Genomic DNA, 24880 nt, shown 5'->3' on the forward strand with positions numbered 1-24880 from the left:
GTTGCTGATTCTTTGAAGTATTTCCCATGCAATTGGGTTCTACTCATGAACTCTGCCTATACCTGTCTTTCAGATTTCTACACATCTTCTCTTCCAGTACATGGAGTTTTTCTGCTTTAATATTTAGCTCTTTGAACAATTTTGACTTTATTTTAGTACATGGTGGTACACATGGGTCTAGTTTTAGCCTTTGGCATGTACAGAGCAGGTTTTTCCAGCACCATTTATTAAATAGGCTATCTGTTTTCCAGTGAACATGTTTGGCCCCTCTGTGAAAGATAAGGTGGCTGAGTGTGTTTGTAGTTGTATCTGCATCTTTTACTCTGTTCCACTGATCCTCAGGTTTCTTTTTTTTTGGCCAGTACCATGCTGATTTTATCACAGTAGCTTTGTAGTATAATTTCCAGTCAGAAATTGTGTTGCCTCCTGCCTTGCCTTTGTTGCCCAGGATTGCTTTTGCTATTCTAGGTCTCTTCTCGTCCCAAATGAATATTAGGAATGTTGGCTCTACTTCTGCGAAGTATGCTAATGCTATTTGGATTGAGACTAAACTAAATCTGTATAACAATTGTGGGAATATAGTCATTTTCACAATGTTGGTTCTTCCTATCCATGCACAAGGGATAGCTTTCCATTTTCTGATATCCTCTTTAATCTCTTTTTTCAGAGTACTGTAATATTTTTTTGATTTGAAGAGAAAAGAACATATTTATTTTCAATTGTCACAGTATAAAACTGATGGTCCCAACACTGCACTGTTTCAAACTCTGAAGTCAGTCTTGAAAAGAGGACTCCCTTTTCATACTTGAACTGAGAAGCTCTTCTGACACATCACTTACACACTTCCATATCAATTGAGAATGACTAGCACGTATGAAATTCTAGAAAACAATATACCACATTGTAGAAGGCACTAAAGCTTCAGCTTGTGCTCCCATTCCCCATTTTGAAACCAGTTTCTTTTTTATAAGGGCATATTTGCCACCTACAGCTGACAAAATACACTGCAATGCTCATAGTAAGGTTGGAGATGTAAAGAAAGTTTAAAAAAATACTTGTGGGTAGATCCAATGATTCTAAACAATGAATACTAATACATTAATGTTAGTATTCAACACAGTTGCTCTTCCTTTTGAAAGAGAGAGTAGCAGGCATATCAGCTGTTTTGTAATCCACTTATTTAAGCAATTTTAATCTGTAAAACTATTTTAAAGAAAAACCACTGTCCTGAACATTGAGCAAAAGAAAACACAATAGTGAGAATGTAACACAATCACTGTAAATCTCATGAAGTAAATGTTAAAACTTCTTACATACTTTGCACTTACAATGGTATGTATATATTTGCACCAATTTCAAGCACATTATCAAATTGTATATAATGAATTTTTTTTTTAAAAAGTGAAAAAATACAAAATTCAGTAACTAGCATTTTTTAAAAAGCCACCAATGCTTATCTCCAGTCTCTAGGACTTCTACAAATTTGGATGACTGATGTTCATTTGCAATGGTTCTTGGCAAACACTAACAAACCACATCACAAGTGTGTCAGCCACCACGGAAATGCACAGATTTTAGAAGATGAAGAGTTTGGGTAACCTGTCATATTTTCACAATGTCTGCGCTTTATCTCCTTACTCTAACAAGATGTCCACAACATCAGCTGACAACTGGTGCACCTATCTTTATGCCCAACTAGATCTCTTCCCTGTTTTACATCTTGTTGAGAAAATTAAATGCTTTGGATTTTATTCCAGTGTTGAATGTAGAGGTGCATTAGTTGGTCTTATACTGCTTCAGTTTTGGTAGAGAGGTCTTCTTCATTTGGCTGACAATTTCCATTTTGCCACACTTTATTTTCTTCAGTCCTTGGTGTATCTTTATCAACTACTTCTTTGCCCACATTCAAATCTGGTTCTTTATCAACTACTTCTTTGCCCACATTCAAATCTGGTTCTTTATTAACTACTTCTTTGCCCACATTCAAATCTGCTCCTTCTCCTTAACTGAAGCAATGTTCTTCTCCAATTTCTCCTTCCCATCTCTATCAGTAGAATTCTCCTATCTCTATCATTAGAACTCTTTCTTGTGGAAGCTGAAGGCTCTCTTTCTCTTCTTTCACTGATGTGGTTCCTTTCTTTTTCCTCTTTTTTTAATCCTTATTTCTGCTCCTAGGGAATGGAGACCTGGAAGATTTCCTTTTTATGGTTTTTGATGTTCTTGGTGACCTGGAAGAGCTCCTGCTTCTACTTCTGCACCTATCCCTGCTGGAACTATGCGCTCTTCTTGATGCACTGTAACTCCTGGGTGGTGTTCTGGACTTTTTATCCTTCTTTCTTTTTTCATCTGTCTTTTTGGATTTGTCCTTTGCTCTTTCCTTTTCTTTGTCCTGTTCCTTTTCCTTCTCTTTGTCTCGCTCCTTTTCATGCTCTTTTTCCTGCTCTCTCTGTCCTTGTCCTTGTCCCAGTCTTTTTCTCATTCTTTGTCCGGGTCTTTGTTTTTGCCCTGTTCCTTTTCTTTTTCCCATTCCTTTTCCCTCTCCCACTGTTCCTCCCTTTCCTTTCTCTATCTTTCTCCTTTACTCTTTCCTTTTCCATTCTTTTCCCAAGTATCTTTTCTCTTGTCCTGTGAATGTGAACAACTCGATTTCCATCTCTCCATCGATTTGGAGCATTTTTTATGTGGGCTCTTGGATCTACGTCTATCCTTCTGTCTCAAACGTGATCTGTTATGGGATCTACTCCTGTGTTCTGACTGTGATGTTTTCCTTCTAGAGTGGGATTTTGAGCTAGACCTGGACTTTGAGCATGTATGGGAATGAGAGTGACCATCTTTTCTTTCATTGCTCTTTCCAGACTCTGGTTCAATGGCTGCTGAGATAAACGACTGAGCTTCTCGTACTTGCTTCATTACTTCTTCTAATTCTTTGGCTGCAGCCTGAGGTATTATCTCAGGGAGTTTTATTATTGCATTGAGGGAATGATTTATTTTCAGTGGCTTGTCTCCAAACGTAAACTCCACTAAAAGCAAGGGCCCTTGGTACAGAATTTTGGTCTGCAAATTCCACAAAAGCAAACCGAGTTGGCTGAGTCTCATCACCTGCCATCTGCACAAACTTCACTTCTCCAACCTGTTTAAAAAATTCAAGTAGTTGATCAGTTGTTGTCGTCTGGGAATTCAAATATCCAACATAGACTGTTCTCCTAATTTCATCAATTTTGGAAGGATCTACATTTCTCATAAGTGGTGGTTGTGGTATCTCTCCCAGTGTTGCAATGTTGGGATCTAATGCTGCTGCTGGTGTAGCTGCCCCCCAACCCCCCCAAAAAACTGCTCAATGACACACCAAGTGTAGTCAAGGAGATTGGGGTTGGTATGGGAGGCAATCCTGCACCAGGCATAAGACTTGTCATAGTTGGAGTAGGAGCCAATAAAGAGAGGGCTTTGGACTCCTCTGGGATTTTACCTGTACTGGAAACTTAATGCTCATGAACCAAATGATATCAAGCATGGACACTTTCCCAGGACATTTTTTTTTCAGTGATCGAAAGCTATGTTACATATGACATCGAAAGTTGAGTTACACGACCGTTCATGTTGGCTGCATCACTTCTGCACAGGGAACAACTATCAGAGCTCTGTCAATAAAAACCATGTTAGTTACTTGCTGGGCCACACCAACACTTGATGGGTCATGAAACATAACATAACATACTCTGGAGGAAAAAGTAAGAGCTGCATTGCTGAATTACCACTATTGGGGTAAGGCTGAAGCCTAAACCCAAACCGAAGATACCACCGCTGTTCATCCTGATCCTGCTTGCCACTGCCCCTGCCTTCCTGCTCCCCAACATCTACGATGCATCCTATAATTTTCAATGTATAGAACTTTCACTTGCTGTGTTAGACTGATTCCTAAGTGTTTCATTCTTTTGGATACTGTGAAGGGTGTGCATTCCCTAATTTCTCTCTCAGTGAGTGTATTATTTGGTATAGGAATGCTATTGATTTTTGAGTATTGATTTTGTATCCCACTACACTACTGAATTTGCTTATTAATCTAGAAGTCTTCTGGTGGAGATTTTGGGACCGTCTATATAGATTATCATGTCATCTGCTAATAATGATAATTTAACTTTTTCCTATTCGTATTCCTTTCATTTCTTTTCCTTGTATAATTGCTCCGATTAATGTTTCCACAACTCTACTGGTAGAAGTGGTGATAGTGGATATCCTTGTCTTGGTCCTGATTTTAGAGTAAAAGCTTTCAGGTTTTGTCCATTTAGTATGATGTTGGCTGTGAGTTTGTCACAGCTAGCTTTTACCAGATTATAGGAAAGACCATCTATTCTGATTTTCTGTAGGGTTTTTATCATGAATGTTGGACTTGTCAAAAGCTTTTCCTGCAGCTATTGATATGATCACACAAATTTTGTTTCTGGCTCTGTTGATATGGCATATTACATTTATTGATTTGCATATATTGAACCATCCCTGCATTCCTGGGATGAATCCCACTTGGTCATGCTGTATAATCTTCTTGATGATTTGCTGCATTCTGTTTGCTAATATTTTTGAGGTTTTTTACATCTATGTTCATTAGGGAGATTGGCCTGTGATTCTTCTCTTTTTTCTTTGGGTCTTTCTCTGCTTTTGCTTTAAGGGTAATATTTGCCTCCAGCAATGAATTAGGGAGGATTGCTTCTCTTTCAATTTCATTAAAGAGTTTGAGGAGAATTAGCATTAAATCTCTGAATTTCTTGTAGAATTGAGCAGTGAATCCATCAGGACTTGGGCTTTCCTTTCTTGGTAAGGTTTTAATTACATTTTCAGTTTCATTAACTGTTATTGGGGTATTCAGAATTTTTATATCTTCTTGATTCAGCTTTGGTAATTCATATATTTCTAGGAATCTGTCCATTTTTTCTGTGTTGTCCATCCTATGAGAGTAAAGATTTTCAAAGTAGGTACTGATGGTCTTCTGAATTTCCACAGCATAGTAGTGATTTCACCCTTTTCATTCCTCATTACAGAAATTTGAATCTTTCCTTTCTTTGATAAGGTTGAAGTTTTATCAATTTTATTTATTCTTTCTAAGAACCAACTCTTAAATTAATTCTTTGTATTGCTTTCTTAGTATCCATTGTGTTAATTTCTGCTCTCATCTATAATTTCCTCCCTTGTATGGGCTTTGGGCTTGACTTCCTCTTCTCCTTTCTAGAAGCTTGAGCTGTGGCACTAGGTTGTTTATTTGTGCTTGTTCTGTTTTCCTGATATGAGAAGTGACCGCTATAAATTTACCTCTGAGGACTGCTTTCATTGCATCCCACAGGTTCCAGTATGTTGTATCTGCATTTTCATTGGATTGCAAATATTGTTTAATTTCATCTTTAATTTCATCTGTGATCCACTGGTTGTTTGGGAGGATTATATTTAATTTCCATGTGTTTATGGAGTTTCTGCAGTGTCTTTTGCCATTAATGGTAAGACTGACATAATAGAAAAATTACCAATAGTTACTTGCCAGCTTAGAAAATATTTACAGGTCACTGTATTCAAACTATCACTAGCATGCACTCAATGAATCTGCACTGGTGACTAGTATCTTTTGTGATTTTATATAAATATGCACACATGCATCTTAAATTTTATCTTCCAAGGAAATTGCAAACAAGTGCATATGTACTGAAATGCCATTTCACCGAGCTTATTTTACATATGTTATAGATAGGACACTATTTATTTAAGCGTAACTAGTTATATCTCTCTGGGTTTAAATAGAAAATCAGTTTTGTAAATTATATATTATTTTACAAAAAGGAGCATTAGAGGGCTGGTGATTTAGCTCAGCAGCACCGTGCCTGCCTGGCAGGCACAAGGTCGTGAGTTCGATTGCCGGTACCAGAGAAAAACAAAAAACAAAAAACAAAAAAGAAAAAAAAAGGAGCATTAGTCCTAATGGAATTAAATACAAGTGACAAGATCATTACTCTGATTTTAAATGTGTACATTTTAAAATAGATTTTGCACTAGATCACCAACATTACAATTTTTGTTACTTTATTTGCTGATATAGGTTGTAATCATTCTCATAGTTGGAAACTATTTCTTTTTATTCTCATAATCCAAAGAATTTAGCTGTATCTTAAGGACCTAAGTCTGCAAACAACTATACCAACCCAGTGACATATAGAGTGGTTTCCCAGCCACAGAAAGAAAATAAAATCTGATAATGAAGTCATATGTTATCTAGCTATAGTGACAGGTAAGAGATGAGTAGATAAAGAATCAAGAAGATTTACTTAATTGCCAGCCCACATTAATGAATTTGCACTCATTAATATGGTAATATCAAACTACCAAAACTTATTTCCCTAAAGGTTTTATTTTTGAAAACATTCTTCCTAGAGAGGGCTACAAATCAAAGATTAACAGGAGAAAAGACTTACAATCTGTTTCATCCCTGGTTTTCCAATGTGTCCTTGGTTAAACTATGAAAATATATAAGACCTTTACATTCTTCAGTTGTTGACCTGCCATGTATAGCTGTACTCTGACTTGAAATCATATGAAAAATTGCATCAGGATGATAAAATGCGATACTCTTTGGAGAGGGAAACAAATGGACACAGGATTTTGGTATTTTGATATATAGTATAATATTTTCACATGCACAGCGAACAGTATATGTTTGATTTCTCTAGCAAGCAGTCCAGTTCCTTGAGAAGTTATGACGTTACCAAACCAGACTGCAACATTTGACAAAGACAATTTCACCATAAAATTGAGTGGTATGACAAGACACACTAGGGAAGGCATAATTCAAAATTCCACAATGATAAGAATACAAAAGCAAGAAAAAAAACCAAGTGTTAATGAAGAGGTGATAAAGAGGCCATGGGTCTAAGAGAAGATCTAAAATAGAAGATGAGTCTGCAAGACGAAAAGGTAAGTAGGGGTTCATCAGGAGGCAAGAGTTCAAAGGAAACACAGGATTCAGGGAAAGACCAACTGCCAAGCACAAGCATGGAAGGCACTGTATAAGCAAAGAGGCCTGACAAAGAGGCAAGCAAAGAAATCACAATCAGCACACTGAGTCTCATGGGGAAATGGGATGCCCAGTAGAGAGGTGCTCATGGAAAAGTAAGGCAGAAATCTAGTTTCCAGGCAACGAGGCACAAATATGAATACAGGATCGAGCACCAATACAACCCAAATCTCAAACAGTCCTTGCTGGGGGAAAAGCTTGAGAACACATTGAGGTTAAGTATCACAAAGGCAAGAGTAAGTGAACTAAGGAAGCAGGAACATAATTCAAGTGTGACTGGGTAGGATTTCATATTCACATGAGATTTCATTTTTTAAATTAATGGTAATTAATTAATGGTAGTTTTCAATTAATGTTGAAAATAAGGATTCTTTATTGTGATAGTTAACAGTGGTGTCAGCTTGAATAAGAAAGGTATGGCTGACTGGTTTGGCAAAGTTCTGGGTGTGTCTGGAGAATGGATTTATTGAAGACAGAAGATCATCCCTGGGTGTGGGTGGCACCAACCAACAGGCTTGTAGCCTATTTGGAATAAAAATGCAAGAAGGAAGTCATACTTTTGTTCTTTCTGAGGAACTCCTCACCTTCAGATGTCAGTCTCCAGCCTTTCAGCTCAGACTATTTAGCCTTCCAGCTCAGACCTTTGGGCTTCCTGATACACCTTGCCTGCAACTCTGTAATGAGCTTTAGGCCTTCAACTTTTGACTGAGTCTTTTGGATCTCTAGCACACAGGATCTCCTGGACCTCCTTTTCACATTGATCCACTCCTGACTGCAGGTGACCACTATAAGCCTACCCTATAATGTCCTACATATATATTGTCTGTTCCTCTACTGAACCCTAACTAATACACTGATTAACTAACAAACTCATTTCCAATAGATGAACCATCAAAAGGACATATTTTGAATCATTTTATTTCTAAGAGATTCCTTCTCAAAGAACATTTACAATAATGCAGATATAGTCAAAACCATGCTCAGCATTATTGGAAAGATTTAAAATGTCATTGTATAACCCACATTTTCACAGTAATACACAGGAAACATTTTAGAAGAGTGGAACTCACATACAAGCACAGAAAAAAATATTGATTAACAAATTAATTAGAAAACTCTCTTTTATTTTCCTTATAAAGCACCCTAAGTTATACAGTTTGAGGCCAGGAACTCAGGCATAATGTGTGTAAGAGTTTACCCAAAATCACATTAGGTAAAGGATTGGGAATCCAGGATGTGATTTAAAAGGTCAGACAGATATTTAAGTTTAAGAGAATGGCAGGTGGGGAGGATTCACTTAAGGCTTAAGACACTGAGCAAAGTTCAGAATATAGAATAAAGCTAAAAACAACAATATCAAAATGAAAAGAGGTTAAAAACAATCATTCTATTCTAAGCCTTGTTATATTTTTCTCGTTTTCATCATCCCATAACTCATAATAAAGGTAAGGTCAAAGTGCTTCAGAGAGATTTAAAATTTCAAATAAGGCTTCTCAGTCACTGATTTTCAAGGATAAAATCTAAGCCAAATAAATATATCCGACATTCTCAACCACAAATCCCAAGAATGAGGAAAAGAGGAGTTATCGCTATAAGTTAGAAACAGGAAAATGAACACAATGGATAGGAGGTTGTGTAACCAGTATGGATTCCATATTACTTTCAAAGATCAATCAAACCAGCTCTTAGATCTCTACATATGCTGGAAATGTGCTATGTTAGAACTCAACTATTACCTTCATAAAGTCCCAACTTCAATGCCACAATACCTAGGGACATCCACAATCTGACTTTCGAATTTTAATCTACCTCTCTCAACAATGCACACTGCCCTTTAAATCTCACTAAATTACACAAAGTCCTCCCAACCTATCACTCTCCTACACCTGTCTCGGCTCATGTGCTGCCTCTAAACCATTCTTTGTTTACATGTTTTCTCAAGACCTAGTTCAAATGCCACTACCTCCTTCATACTTTTTTTAGTCACCCTAGTGATAATTAACCCCCTTGTACAGACATTACATGCTTTACTATTCATGTACATATATGAATTATACATTATTTATAAATTACGCATAAATACACATATTCACCACCATGACACTGTAACCTCTGACAAACCAAATCAACCCAAAGTTAGCTAGGTATCTACCATGTTCTCAGGACAAAGAAAATTTCAACTGAAGTCAAGCTTCCTAATAACTGTCATGCAGTGGTTATTCAGGTACTGTTTACTGGCTTTAATATTGCTAGTTTTGGCCCAGTGTAATGCAACAGGATATTAAAACAGAACTCTTCTGATACTAACTTTAGTTGAAGCAACAAAGGATCAAAACTAAAACAGCCTAAGCCATCAAATACTACTGCACCACTCTCCCACTACCGGCTTCAGCCTAGAGTAGGCTGACCAGCAGAGGAGAAAATCTTCAACATTAAATGCAGTAGGGGGCTTTGACTATGATGTAGGACTGGATATTAATTATCGAACTGAGACTGCAGAAAACTACAGGTAAGAGAAGTTGATATAGTATCCCTGTCATTATGCAGGTAAAGTTACAGCATCTATCTAAGATCTCATCCAAGAAGAAAGGTTTTACACACATGCACACATATGCATGTGCACACATGCACATACACAGTCACACACACATTGAAAGCATTTGAAGAGAGAGAGAGGAAAGCATAAAGTCATATTATAGCTGTACATCAGCACTATGTGATTCTTCATTCAATACAATTGCTAGAATAACATCAAAGGAGAAAACAGGCGCAATTCTAAATATTCAGCAGTAAGGAAACAGTTCTAGCTGTTTATCTGCAGGAATTTCAGTTAAATTTCTGTAACATATTGTTATGCAAGATACAAAAATAAAAGCATTACATCTTATAAATTCCATTTAGCCATATTAAAATTAAAGTACTGAAGACGTTCAGATATTAAGTGATAAAGGTACTATCAAACTAGTAAGCAAAAGTTATTTATCTCTACTCTAAAAATTAAAAAGACATAAAACTGATTTAACAACACTGTAAGAAAAATCGCTTTATATGCTGGTAAGATAGTATACTACATCGAAGCCTAAAGCAAAAAGTATAAATCTCTGAAATACCAAGAAAATCATCATAAATATTTTATAAACATTGAGAATCTTGATGGATATGTTTGTAAATCTCAAAAGTAAATTTCAGGTTGAGTTTAATTAGATGTAGCAATGGGCAAACACAGCAATCTAAAACCAAGAAAAGGTGTTTAAAATCAGACTATATAAATAAAGAATATATGTTCAGAATCAGCACAAGAACACTGAAATAAAGGAATTATGATACAAGCTATAAAAGTGAGGAATATACTGGAATCTCTCCAAATTAAGGAACCAATAATTTTACAAAAGAAGCAGACTAATTATTTACATCTTCATAAGAACACACTAGTGGGAAATAGGCTTAAGCACAGTCAAAGATGAGGCTCCAAAAAACAAAACACAACAATACTAAAGCTGATTATGTGGCTAAAATGTGAAAGCCCTTTTCCTGAGATGGTCCACCCATCCCTTCCCTCCTCTACAGCTGCATTGTCTGCCAGTCTTGTGTAGCAACCATGCTACACAAGATGGGCAGAAAACCTCCACCAAGAATTTCTTAGAGTGGACAATCATCAAAACTGTAATGCTTATTAAAATGCAGGTTCCTGCGCTCAAACCACCCCTATCGACCCAACATGCCTAATAGCAAGCAGGCCCAGGTATGTGCACTGCACAGGATTTTTCAGGTGACTTTAATGCACACTAAGGTTCAGGAATCATTGCTCCAATGACCTAAATTCAACATATATAATCTAACTCAACATTCACCTCCTATCAGAAGCAACCTGTGATAAACTCCTTTCAGCTCAGAAGGGTCTTTTATTACTTTCTTTGAACAATTATATGTGCAGCTCTGTATCTTTTTTCCATTTTCTTATAGTTATTGCTCATCTATAACTCTACTTGTGTGTTAAATAAAAAATGGTTAAAACATACTAAATCTTTGCTATACCTATTTAATTTGGAGTATGTGTTCATTTAATCATTGACAATAGAGGCGTGATGGTGTCCGCCTACAATCCCAGCACTCAGGAGGCTGAGGTAGGCGGATCACTATGAATTTGAAGCCAGCCTGGGCAACACAGTGAGTTCAAGGCTAGCCTAAACTACAGAGAAAATTGAAAAAAAAAAAATCATTCACAATAGCCCTATGGAAAAAATATGATCCTTATACTGCTTCAATTTGAGTTTTCAAAAGTAAGTTAGTTTCAGCTTAAAATGATAGAAAATAAGTTGTAAAGAAAATCTAGATAGCTCCAAACTACTTTTTACTTACACTGTTCTCTCCTTCAAGCAAATTTTGTTTTACAGTATGGAAAAACAACAAGCAAAACATGTGCCAGGCACAAAGCAGTAGTAAGGGTTACAATGGTAAGGGTGGTAAATTATTCATTACTGCACAGGATTCAAAGCAATCTAACAAAGCCAACAACATCATGCCCAGGTGGTAGCAGCTGTATTTGGTGAGAACAGAATAAAGAGCTACTACATAGTAATTTGCCAGGACAAGCCTTCTATACCACTGATGGTGAACCTATGGCACACGTGCCACAGCTGGCTGGCTGTTATCACTGAAAGTTCTAAAAGGTTCACCATCACTGATGCTGACCTCATTGGAATGCTCAACACTTTGCTTATAGCTAAGGTTTTGTAGTTTTATAAGTGTCCCTGAAAAAAGCAATGTCCTTCCTCAGTCCCAGTAACCAGCGTGAAGAAGGGAGAAAGACTCAAGGAAGCAGTGTTCCTGGAAGACCATGCTTTCCTCACACACTGCCCTCAGGCAGTCACTGCCAGAACAGAAGCCACAGCCTCCAATACCCAGGTTTTTCTTCCCATTACCTTTTGTTTCACACACTTATTCAGAGGCCACCATAGGTTAAAATAAATATTTCCAAGTAGATAAACTGTATTAATACTTTGTACCTGTGTGAAAAATGCAATGATCTGACTTTTGCTCCCAACAGTTTCTGACATGAAAGCAACCAGCAGCTTCAAGCAACTCCCAGAGGATAAGGATGGTAGAAAAAGGAAGTCTGGAGATTTACACACAAAAGTTGTATTTCTGAAGACTTTACAAAGGAAAAAAAAGTGCTTCTGAAATATCTTGCAAGGGCTTTTCATGTTTACCTGAGCATTTTGATGCATGGGCATGAAACCTGCTTTCCAAAGTCCCAGGCAAGTTAACAAATAATCACATCTTTCACCTTGCATCTACAGTTTTCATTTGGAAGCTAAGAGAGAAAATGAAGCTAAACTCCTTACTAAGCTATGTCAAGAAAAACTAGAAATTCGCTTTTCTACCAGTGATTAACTTAATAAGCACATTAGTCACCTACTAGTTTTCATAGCACATATCTGATTCATGTTTATTAAACTGCTAATGTTGGCACATTCTATAAGATATCTAGGGGAAACTATTTTTTACTATAAACTGCTCAGCCAAAAGTCAGAGGAAAATTTTTTTTCATCTGCATTCTTACCAAGCATCTTCTTTTTAAATTGGATACATCAGTGGGCTTCACTTTGACATTTCCATACATACAGATGTATGGAAATATGATGCTTTGATCAGATGCTTTGATCATGTCTGCCTTCCTATCTACTCTCTTCCTGTCTTCCCCGTCCCTCTGCCTGTTTTCCTTCTCTAACAGTTCCCTTTCATTTTCCAGCCATCTTTTTGTTTTAGCTTTGGTTTTCATTTTTGTTTCCATGTTGCAAGAAAACATGTAATACCCGTCTTTGTGTGTCTTGCTTATTTCACTTACCATGATATCCTACAGCTCCATCCATTTTCATGTAAATGACACAATTTCACTCTTATTTATAGGTGAATAGTATTTATATATTAATTTTCTTTATCCATTCATCTGTCAATGAGCATCTAGGCTGAAGTGATATCTTGGCTACTGTGAATAGTGCCCAATAAACATGAGCACCCAGATATCTCTTCTGAATGCTGACTTTACTTCTTTTAAATATGTATCTCCAGTTGTTTCCTGACTCCTTCCTCAGGAAATTGCTGCCTATGCCAGTATCTTTAAGTATTTTCCCTACATCACCTTCTACTAGTTTCAAAGTTTCAGGTCTTACATTAAGATCTTTGATCCAATTTGAGTGCGTATTTGTACACAGTGAGAGGTAAGGGTCTAATTTTAATCTTCTATATGTGAATATTCAGTTTTCACAGCAGCATCTCTAAGAAACTATTTTTTCTCCAACGTATTTTTTTGTGCCTCTGTCAAGAATCAACTAGCTAAACATGGGTTTGTTTGCAGGTTCTCAATTCTATTCTACTGGCCCATATGTCTGTTTTATGACAATGTAATACAGTTTTTGTTACTAGGGCTCTGTAGCATAATCTGAAATCAGGTATTGTGCTAACTCCAGCATTGCTGTTTTTGTTCAGTATTGCTTTGGCTATTCTGAAGTCTTTTGTGTTGCAATATGAATGTTAAGATGGAACAATGTCATTGGTATCTAAATGGGGACTGCACTGAGTCTGTAAATCACCTTTGACAGTGTGACCATTTTTTTCCCATCTTCTAGTGTCTTCAATTTCTTTCATGTATTGTAATTTTAATTGTAGAGGTCTTTTACATGCTTAGATAGGTTTATTCTTAGGCATTTTTGAGTCTTTAATTGTGAATAGTATTGCTTTGTTCTTTTTCAGTGAGGTCATTATTGTTATACAGAAAAGCTACTGAATTTTTTGTGTGTGGAGATTCTGTATCCTACTATTTTGAAGAATGTGTTTATCATCTTTAAGAATCTTTCAGTGGGATCTTTAGGGTGTCTAAGTACAGAAACATATTTCCTACAAACAGGGATAACTGAGATCCTGTCCATTTTTTTTTCCCCTATTGCCTAACTGGTCTGGGTAAAACTTCAAATACTATACTATGGTAAAGAAGAATCATGAAAATGGACACCATGGTCTTGTTTCTGATTTTTAATGGTAAAACTTTAAGTATGATGAAAACATTCAGTATGCTCTTGGCCAGGAGTTAAATCATACAGCCTTTATTATGTTGAGGAAAGATATTTACATACCTAATTTATTCAGAGTTTTCTTCATAAGAGGATACTGAATTCTACAAAAGTATTTTCTGCATCTATTGAGATGATCATGTGATTTTTTTCATCCTTAATTTTACTGTGTATGTGTTCGTGTCTATTGATTTGCACATGTTGAAACATTCTTCCATCCCTGGAATGAAATCAACATTATCATGGCATATGATCTTTCTAATGTGGCACGTCTCTTTTTCAAAATAGACTGACATCACAGAAAATTTTCAAAGGCTTGATTGTTTGTACTCAGGACATCAGACAGGCCATTGCTACAGATTTCTAGGAATGTCCCCTTGACATAGTCATCAAGTTTACTAACTCAGGGAGTTCCTCCATCCCTGCCATTCACAGTGATCAACAGTATCTTTATCACTTATTCACCAAGCAAAGTGAGAACAGAGTCTATCATTTAAGGAATGTGAATTTAACACATTTTATTAAGTTTTTAACATTAGATATGTAAAAAGTAGAGCAGGAAGCAGGAGAAAGCAGGAAGCATGGTGCAGATCTGATGCCTGTGAAATGAAAAAGGGAAGGAAAGGAGACTGAACAACAGTGAAGTCCCAAGAGAGGTCCACCCAGCCAAAGGGGAGTCATAGAGCTAAAGTCATCCAACAGAGGGGGCTCACATTTCGTGGGAACAGACCTGCCTCACTGCCCTTTCTGTGTCCCATCACTGGTTAGGAGGCGCTTACAGAAAGCATGGCACTGGAGTGAAGGGGAACACAGACAGGCAGCAGGTAGACCATAATTCAACGATGCTTCTAATGGGAGGAGACCTGAGAGCACATTTTCATATCACACCATGTAACACAACTCTATGAATAACAGCTAAGACGTGGTGACCACTTTCTGTGTGGACTAAACTATTTTTTTATACATCAATTTAACATAACCACACTAAGGTAAGCACTATTATTATCTCCTTATTACAGGGCAGGAAACTGAGGTGTAAGTGTCCATAATCAAATAGCCAGCCAGTACAGAACTGTAATTTCAATGCAGAGATCTTTAATACCTCAAAAATTTCAAGGAAAAAGCAGGGGATTTTCCCTATTACAAATTAGCTTAAACACTTTGGGAAGACTCATTCATTCTATATGATCCACACTATTCATCATAAATCCTTAGAGAAATGGGGCTGGGGCAGAAGGACAGGAGAAGAAAGAACACATAAGAAGAGAAAGGCGATGCACAGAAAGTGGGAGCAGGTCAATAGGTAGAGATGACCATTCTTTGTGCCATTGACTCAAGGTTCTGCAAACACTCATATGGAGCCCAGGGCAAAGCTCCAGAGGCTGTGTGTGCTCTTGGTCTTGTAGAAAACTTGGCTCCCAGACTTCCTCTAAAGAGCCCATTGTGATCAGTCACCACAACCAGCTCCCGGCTAAGGCCACCCCTGAGGCAACATCCTAGGAGGGCTAGTCTTGCTTTCATTAGCCCTCTATCAGGCGGTAGGATAATGAAAAATGAGAAGACAAGAGCTATTAGAAGAGGAAAAGAATAGAGAGAAACCGGAGGCCCTGATGTGTCAAAATGAAAATACCACCCAAGTTTGCTATAAAACATGACAAAACAGCACAGTAGGCATCATGCGGCTTAGCTGTGCTGGGACAAAGCATGCCACATGCATGCAAGGACAACAGAGATTTCCATGAGCATCCTCTAGGCTACAGCGTATTGTCATCCCAGATAAACAGTATGCATAAACAATGACAGACAATCCAACTTGTCTGTATATGCAGGGAGCAAAAGGTTCTACAGAAAAACACTTAAGGTTATATTGTGTTGTGTAAGTGCTGGTACAAAGGGAATGCTAAAGTGACCTCCGGAATAGGTACTCTCAATGTAGCACTGCAGCTGTGAGACACTACTTAGTTTAATTCAAAAAGGAACCATGTCCTTGAAATTCATAGTATAAAGGGAGATCATTATCTTTGTCTAAGACTCAAAAAATTCAATAATGTTTACTGACTTGCTACATATGAAAATATAACCCATACAAATATGACCTGTAAAAGGCTTCAATTTACTTAAAAGCCTTTCTGCCTGGGGAGGAAGCAGTTTGTGTTGAGTCTGAAATCTTTTTAGGTGTGACTTTGATCCCCATGTGCTGTAGGGAGGGTAGGAGAAGAGCATTAATGGGAGAAAAAGCAAAACCACAGAAAAAGGGCTTGCTAATTTTTGGGAGGGGTCATTTCCCTAGTACAGTATTAGCAGTAGTATGCCTTAGCAGTGTTCCACCTAGAAGCCAGTTCTTCCTAGGTCAATACTGCAGAGAGTGGGCAGGGAAAGAAGTAGCTATTGACATAAGAAGTATCCACCTATGCATTAATTTATTTAGTCCCAAGAGTGTATGGGAGTACTCAGTCCTAAGGCCATATATTTCCTCCTATATGGACTGGGATGATGACATGACAATGGGAGTTTGACCCAGTGGATGGAGGTGCAGGGTGTGGTCCTGATACAAGAAACTAACAAAAGACCTACTAAATGGAATTTGGAAAACAAAGGAGGCCATGGAAACAGAAAGAAAACATTAGAAATAAGAAGTTGGAATTCTTTAGATATAAGATTGAACATGAAGCAAATGTAGATTGGATCTATATCTTTCTTTCAAGTCCTACAACTTCTTCCAAACTTAGGCACTCTTTTTCATTGCATAAAACTTTCCTCCATAGACATAGCCAAAATTAAATTCATTATCATCGCCTTTGTTGGCGTACTGTCGGCAGCTTAACTCTCATTCCAAATCCCTTTTTCTCTTTTCACCTCCAATACAGAGATTGATAAGGAAATTACTAACATCCTAGCTTCCCTTGCAGCTGTGGTTTGCCTACAAGTGTAGAAAGAGTTGAGGTGGAGAGAGATCTTCCTTTCCAGAATGTGTGCTCTCAGGGACAAAGTCCATAGGCTCCTCCCTTTCCTTCACCTCATTACAGACACCTCGCCTGCAGGCATCTGCAATCAGAAAGGCAAAGCCCCCTATGGGGGATGGAAGACCAGAAAGCAGGAGGAACTGTACGTGATGCATCACTGAACCACTGTCCCACTCCCTGTGCTCTTATAAAGTAAATCGATGAATTTAAGCCACTATGATATATGCTTTGAGTTCAAAGCCAACACCACTCCCAAGTATACACAAATCCTTTGCTCTCTATTTCAGGTTTTAGTGATGACATTCCTATCCAACGGTGGCAACTGCAAGGTTTTAAGAATGAGATATGAATCCTCCACGTTCGGTCCCTGCTTACCTCTCATTCTGTTTCTTAAATATCTCCTATGGCCATTATCTCTCTTCTCCATCTCATCCATCTTTATCCGTTCAGCATTCACTGGTGCTCTTATTCACTACACTGTGGACCACCACTAAATTCCCCTCTGCCGCCAATCTGCTAACCTTCCCAAACATGTGAATCTCTATTTCCAGGCTGCCCACATGGCCCAACTGTGAAGTCTGGGCTCCCCATCAATCTCACAAGAGCCTTAATAATAACTGGGCTCACTCATAGCTAAAAATCATGTGAAAAGCGGGCATTTCTCCACATTTAAACCATAACTACATATAAAATAAATAAATGCAAATGAAAACAAGACCTCATTTGTGTTGATCAAATACACAAAAAATGTCTAACAAACTTTGTATGAAACACAGTAGATATGTTTTTGTTAAAAAAATAAATAAAAGAAAGAAGTCCAGGGTCTGTAGTTCACTGGTAGCACATTTGCCTGGTCTATAAAGGCCCTGGCTTCAATCCCCAGAACAGCAAAGAAAAACAATTGAAATTAAGACCTGAAAGAAACCTACTATATAAAGATATCTTTAATAAAATACCCAATTGACAAGTTTGCAGATATATATGTGTATATATATATATATATATATATATATATATATATTACCAGTCTTGTCCTACACAAAATGATTCAGTGTGAAATTCTCAAACTGTGCATGCTTTTTAATTTATTTTTCCGAGTCTATAAATGTAAAATCCACCTTCTTACCAATAAGGGATATGCAGATGGTTATAACAGTACAAATGTTAAGTAAATTATGACATATATAAGGGAAGAATATCCAACCACTAAAAACTATTAGAAAGAGGTTTTTTTTTTGAGTGGGAAAATATTCAGCGATGAAGGTTTTCTACAACTTCAAATGCTAAATGTTAGAAAAAAAAGTAATATATAAAATTGTATCTATGCCATGATCAATGGAAGAAAAAAGAAGAGAAATAGCCATGATAAAGATAAATTTTTAGCACTCATTATTGGGTAGATTACAAGTGTTTTCCTTTCTATTTTTCTGCTTCTGAATTTTCCAAATACTTTACTACAACCATAAGTTATTTCTATATTCACAAAAATACATAACAACTTTGGAGATATACAGTAAAGAAACTAAAGAGAATAAAAACTGAAGTAAAAGAGACATTTGGATTAAATTATTTGTTCGACGATAACTGTTCCTAACCAAAGTCAATGTTACTGGGGAGAAGTGGGAGGCTGAGAATGGAAGCCTTCAGGGAGAGGCTTATGACTAAGATCAATAATCTCCTCAATGTTTATGACTCTATTACAGTTTGAGAATTCATAATGCCAATTATGAAGTACTGACATCTTAAGAATACCTATTTAAATTATCATCTTAATAGATCCAGAAAAAACTTTTGACGAAGTCCAACACTCATGCATAATAAAAGTCCTACAGGAAATGGGAATAGATGGTCTTTACTTCAACTTGGTAAAAACTATCTATAATAAAGCAATAGCCAACATCATACTAAATAGACAAAAACTGAAAGCTTTCACTCTAAAATCAAGAACAAGATAAGAATGTCCACTATCACCACTCCTATTCAATAGAGTTCTGGAAACATTAAAACCAGAGCAACTAGACAAGACAGAGAAATAAAAGGAATAAGGATAGGAAGGGAAGAAGTTAAATTATCATTAGTAGATGACATGATACTCTGCAAAGAAGACCCCAAAATCTCCACCAAAGACTTCTAGATTTAGTGACCAAATTCAGTAGCATAGCAGGATACAAAGGCAACACTCAAAAATCAGTACTGTTCCTGCAGACAAACAATAAACTCACTGAGAGAGAAATCAGGGAAAACACATCTGCATAATAGCATCCAAAAAAATGAAATACTTAGGAATCAATCTAACAAAGGAAGTAAAAGATCTATATGAGGAAAATTACAGTACTCTGAAAAAGGAAATTGAAAAGGATATCAGAAAATGGAAAGATATTCCTTGCTCATGGGTAGGAAGTACCAATATATTGAAAATGGCCATACACCCAAAACTGTTATACAGATTTAATCTAACCCCGATCAAATCCCATTAGCATACCTCACAGATCTAGGGAAAACATTCCTAAAATTCATTTGGGACCAGAAGAGACCTAGAATAGCAACAGCAATTCTGGGCAACAAAGGCAAGGCAGGAGGCAACATAAATCCCGACTACAACTTATACTACAAAGCTACTATGATAAAGTCAGCATGGTACTGGCAAAAAATAGACCTGAGGGTCAGTGGAACAGATTAGAAGATGCAGATACAACTACAAACACACTCAGTCACCTTATCTTTGACAAAGGGGCCAAACATGTTCATCAGAAGAAAGATAGACTCTTTAATAAATGGTGCTAGAAAAACTGGCTCTCTACATGCCAAAGACTAAAATTAGACCCATGTCTATCACCATGCACTAAACTAAAGTCAAATGGGTCAAAGAGCTAAATATTAAAACAGAAACATTCAATCTACTGGAATAGAAAGTAGGTAGACATCTTGAAGACAAAGGTGTAGGCAGAGAGTTCATGAACAAAAACCAAACTGCACGGGAAAAACTTCAAAGAATGAGCAACCGGGATCTCATCTGATTAAAAAACTTTTTCATATCAAAAGAAATCACCAACAGAATGAAAAGAAAGCACACAGAGTGGTAAAATATTTTCGCCAATTGTCCCTTAGACAAAAAACTTATACATAGGATATATAAAGAACTGAAAAAAATCAGAACCCCCAAATTCAAAGACTCAATCGAACAATGGGCATCAGAGATGTATACTTATAAGATGAAGAAATACAAATAGCAAATAAATATATCAAAAATGTTCAACATTATTGGTCATTCAAGAGATGCCAATTAAAACAACATTGAGATTCCATCTCACCCCAGAAAGAATGGCTATCATCAAGAAATTAGCCAATGACAAATGCTGACAGGGCTGTGGGAAAAAGGAGCCCTTCTCCATTGTTGGCAGGAGTATAGACTGGTACAACCACTGTGGAAATCCGTGTGGAGATTCCTTGAAAAACCAGGACTAGCAATCCCATTTGACCTCGCTATTCTCCTTCTGGTTACTTTCCCAGAAGAAGTGAAAATATCAGACCACAGTGATATATGTGCACCCGTATTTATAGCAGCACAATTTATAATAGCTAAATCTTGGAAACAATCCAAATGTCCTTCAACAGAGGAGTAGATTAAAAAAAAAGATGTGGTATTTCCATACAATGGAGCACTACTCAACCATAAAGGACAAACTTAAGACTTTTATAGGAAAATGGATGCAACTTAAGGCCATACTTATAAGTGAACCAAATTAGACTTGCATGTGCAAATATCATATTGTCTCCCTATTGTAAGAAGCTGAAAAAGTAAACAATATCCAAAATGTACAATAAATACTGTGAAATGGGAAGAAACTGTTGAAAAGGAAAGAGAAACTGGTATGGTGGAAAGGAGAAAAGAAGGAAGGAAAAGGAAAAATAAATAAATAAAAAATGTATGTATGATAGTTAAAGACAGTTATACTACTAACTTCTCTTAGTTCACTGAAAAGAAAGGTTTGTGCTTATACCATTTGATCAATTTTTCATGCTCGTATCTTGCAATTTTGGCAACTACTTTGAAGATAACAATATGCATCGTATTAACCATTGTTACTCTCCTACTATCTTGTTTTCAAATTTTGTATTAGTTTTCATTGTTTTTCCTCTTTAAAATAAAAAAAGAATTCCAATTTAAACAGTTTCCCAAACAATTCTAAATAACTCCCTCCATAAAAACCACTGCTGCTGATAGAAACAACCAACTGTACGGAGTTAATGCTTTAAGAGACCATTTGTCCTGCAATAAGCCCACACGCTCCAGAATTCCGTTTAATCTAATAAAATAATTTTATGAAAGACCTTTTATAAAAGAAACATAGGCTTTATTTTGCAAGATAAAAGAGACACTTTGGGAAATCCCTAAAGCAAAGACCCAAGAATATGGCAAAAAACTGAATCCAAACTTGAACACTATCATTAGCAAACTTGGTCAGATTGATTATGGTCTCTGAGCAAACTCAGAAACAGAAATAAGATGAGCTCAAATGTCTAGGACTGAAGAGTGTCATTTTAATCTTACTCATTTCTTATAGAAGCCAGATTGCTGTATCACTCACTTTTTAACGTTCATTCTCTAAAGAACAACATCTCAGAAACTGATAAGCATGAATATTTCAGGCACATTATGTATGGTTGACATTTTAAACTATATATTTTCATGACAACATTGAACTATTCTGTTGTGAGGTCTCTGGACAGCAATACATAATTCTGGAAAAAAAAAAAAAGCTGAAGGCTCAGTGAGGTCCCTGGTGAAGAAAAAAAGTAAGTACAAAGTATAGTATTTAAGCAAATATGCTGAAGAGATCTGTCCTTAATGAGAATAAAAGAAGCTGCTTCATAAAAAGTTAAAATGTTCTCACTGTCACACATTTGCCTCTTAGGGTAAAAAACACAGATGGGATTACTTACTAGACATTACATATTGATGTGGTCAGAGAGCAGAGCCTGAGGGCCATGCACATAAAAAGAATTGGGCTACTCCTGCCCCAAAGTTTTTTTTTTAATTATTAAATTTAGGTCTCTCTCTGACCATAGCACATACCTCAGCAGTTTTTCAGAATATACTTTTGACTCCCCTTACTTCTCTCTTATTTTTTGGTTCTTAAAACTGTATAAGGCTTACAGTTTGAGTTTTGGTTAACTGAATGATAGCATTACCTAAAAAAAAACTCCCCTAAAGACTCTTACAAAGTTTCTAAATGATCGAACATGGGATTCACATACTAAAATAAATTGGAAAATTAATTATATGAGAACTTTTCAATTTTTATTCTTAACGTATAAAATATTTACATTTTGGATGGAGCATATCTCTCAATTCTTGGATGGTCTTCTACTTTCGGAGAACTTTGAAGGGGTAGGATGGAAAGGAAAGGATGGAATTTTCTATGCTTTAGGATAAAACAGCTCTTTGAATTCATCATACTGTCTTTATTAGTACATACTTATAAGTCCCAGAATGTTCTATTTTGATGAATTTTCTAATCATACTCCTAAGGTTATCATTAGTGATGTACCTGTCTCTTCCCCTTACTTTTTTTTTTTTTTTTTTTTGGTTTTTCTCCAGTACCAGGAACCGAACTCACGACCTTGCGCTTGCCAGGCAAGCGCTTTTGCCGCTGAGCTAAATCCCAAGCCCCAATATGATGTTTTTAATTCTTGTGGAAAAAAAGACCTGTGTGTAGCGGAAACTCATCACATATCCTTTCTTGCAAAGGCATATATGAAAAGGTTCAAACGGAAGGAATCAAAAAACAATGACTCTCCAATTCAAAAGAACTAAAGAGAATGACAACTCTCAGCCTCTGTCCAAAACCAGTTCAGAGAGAGTAAGAGAGGCAGCGGCTACAAAAAGGATATATCTGGGAGAACAAACAAAAATAGAGATTACTGCTATCCTTTGGGATACTGACTCAAATCTACTCAAATACACATCCCATGTCCTGTATACACCCACTACACGCTCCGAATCTATTCTCCCAGGTTCTCTACCTGCTCTGTGCCTTGGGAGACTAATGAGCAATGACAACTGGGCACTCGTGCTGGCTCTTTTCTGGGTTTCTCTTTTGAGGAGGTTCCAGCACAGAATCAGAGGGAGGCAGAAAAGGGGAGGAGCTTTTCCCCTTGGCTTCCTCCCTGTCAGGTAGATCTTAACAGTGACTGGGTTCTTCACTAGAGCCCTGCAGTAAACCCCTTTCTGCCATGGAAGTGCCCACTCAGTTCCAGCCACAGCACCCTCCCTCTGCTCATTTAGCCCTACAGTTCCCTTCCTGCTGTAGTTAGTTCCTGAATGCTTCACTGTCCCTCATGGGCTTCCTCAGTCCTGCCCAACTCTGTAATACGGGAATTGTCTCTGAAGTGTGACAGCCATTTCCTGCTGAGTCCTAACTCAAACATCCCCTTAAAAACACACAAATAACCATTTTTCCTACCCAGAAATGAAATTTAGAGCTTGGCTATATTATCTGCAAAGACATTTTCAAAAACACAAATAAAATAACTAACCCTACCTGGAATAAACAGTAATGTGAAATAACTGAAAGAACACGTATTTCACAATAAGCAATGAGACATAACTGGTCTAAAAGACAAAATAAACTAGATATGTACACCTACTTATATAATGAATAGGTCTGGGTTTAGGGAAGTCAGGCAGTATTTTACAAAATGTTGTCAACACTATTCTTTATTTTTGACATTTGGAAATAAGGGCTAAATAGTTTTTGTATATACCCACAAAATCAAGGGGAATGTGACAGCTGAAAATGAATGCTGACACAAGCACCCTGTATTGGGAAAACAAATATCACAAGCATCACTGCTGTTGGTGAAATTATTTTATAACATGGTGAGCAATTCTCAAGAAAGTTCCTAACAAAATAAAATTCAATATCCCTCGATTTACCCAGGAGCTGTCTATATATCTAAAAACACCTGCCACATATTAAAATAATACAAATGATACTCTGTACTTTGTAAAGAATTATACTCTATGCTTAAACAATTATAAACATTTTTTGCATACATAAAGTAAATGCTCAATAGGACACGGAGACATCACATGGGAGGAAGCACAAATCTTCACTGTGCCTTTCAAATTTCTAGACTCCTTCAGTCTACCCACTAAACAACAGTAACAACCTCCATTCACAAAAGAAACCAAAAGGTACCCTCAAAATTTTCTTAAGTGTCCACTATCAAGTAGTACTATCCATATTGAGAACTACTGATTTATAATTTTGAATAATTTAAGAAGGTAGGAGAAGAAACAAATTAAACTATAAGAAAAAAATTAATGAAATGTGACCAAAGCATTCTACAAGATAATGAAGTGAAAAGTACTTAACCTTGACACCTTTAAGTAATTTTCACTTTGTACTGCCAGTAATTTAAAGTGTGAGACCTTAAATGGAAAAAAAATTCTAGAGGCAGGTACTCATGGCAGTGGCTTCAGATTCATGTATGTCTAAGCCCATACCCTGGAAATTCCTTTAGTATTTTTCTCAGTCACAAAATGGTTGTATGTTATGGCTCCACACACAACTGTTATGGCTCTAGACTTAAGATGGACAACTGTTATGGCTCTAGACTTAATGCCAACTGTGTTTCTTTGGGACTTATTTTGCAAGGGGGAACAATATAATACAGGACACATATTTCGTAAGGTCATTTATAACAGTCACCCAAAGAATGATATACAAGAGAATGCAGGAAATCTGTCCACACAGTAAGACCAAGGAATCTAGCCGAGGACCTGGATCCCA

At 36.8% G+C, this 24880-nt stretch overlaps 1 protein-coding gene and 1 pseudogene across 1 annotated transcript in view; both read right to left on the minus strand.

Annotated features, from left to right (window-relative positions):
- The window catches only part of Cadps2 (Ca++-dependent secretion activator 2), a gene marked incomplete at its 5' end in the record, with an annotated part of 523834 nt that overhangs the window by 483595 nt on the left and 15359 nt on the right, over positions 1–24880 (minus strand).
- LOC102010800 lies at positions 689–3550 on the minus strand (annotated as a pseudogene).

This window comes from Chinchilla lanigera, unplaced genomic scaffold (genome assembly GCF_000276665.1).
Source record: "Chinchilla lanigera isolate Chin_1 unplaced genomic scaffold, ChiLan1.0 scaffold00078, whole genome shotgun sequence".
In the NCBI taxonomy this organism is placed as follows: domain Eukaryota; kingdom Metazoa; phylum Chordata; class Mammalia; order Rodentia; family Chinchillidae; genus Chinchilla; species Chinchilla lanigera.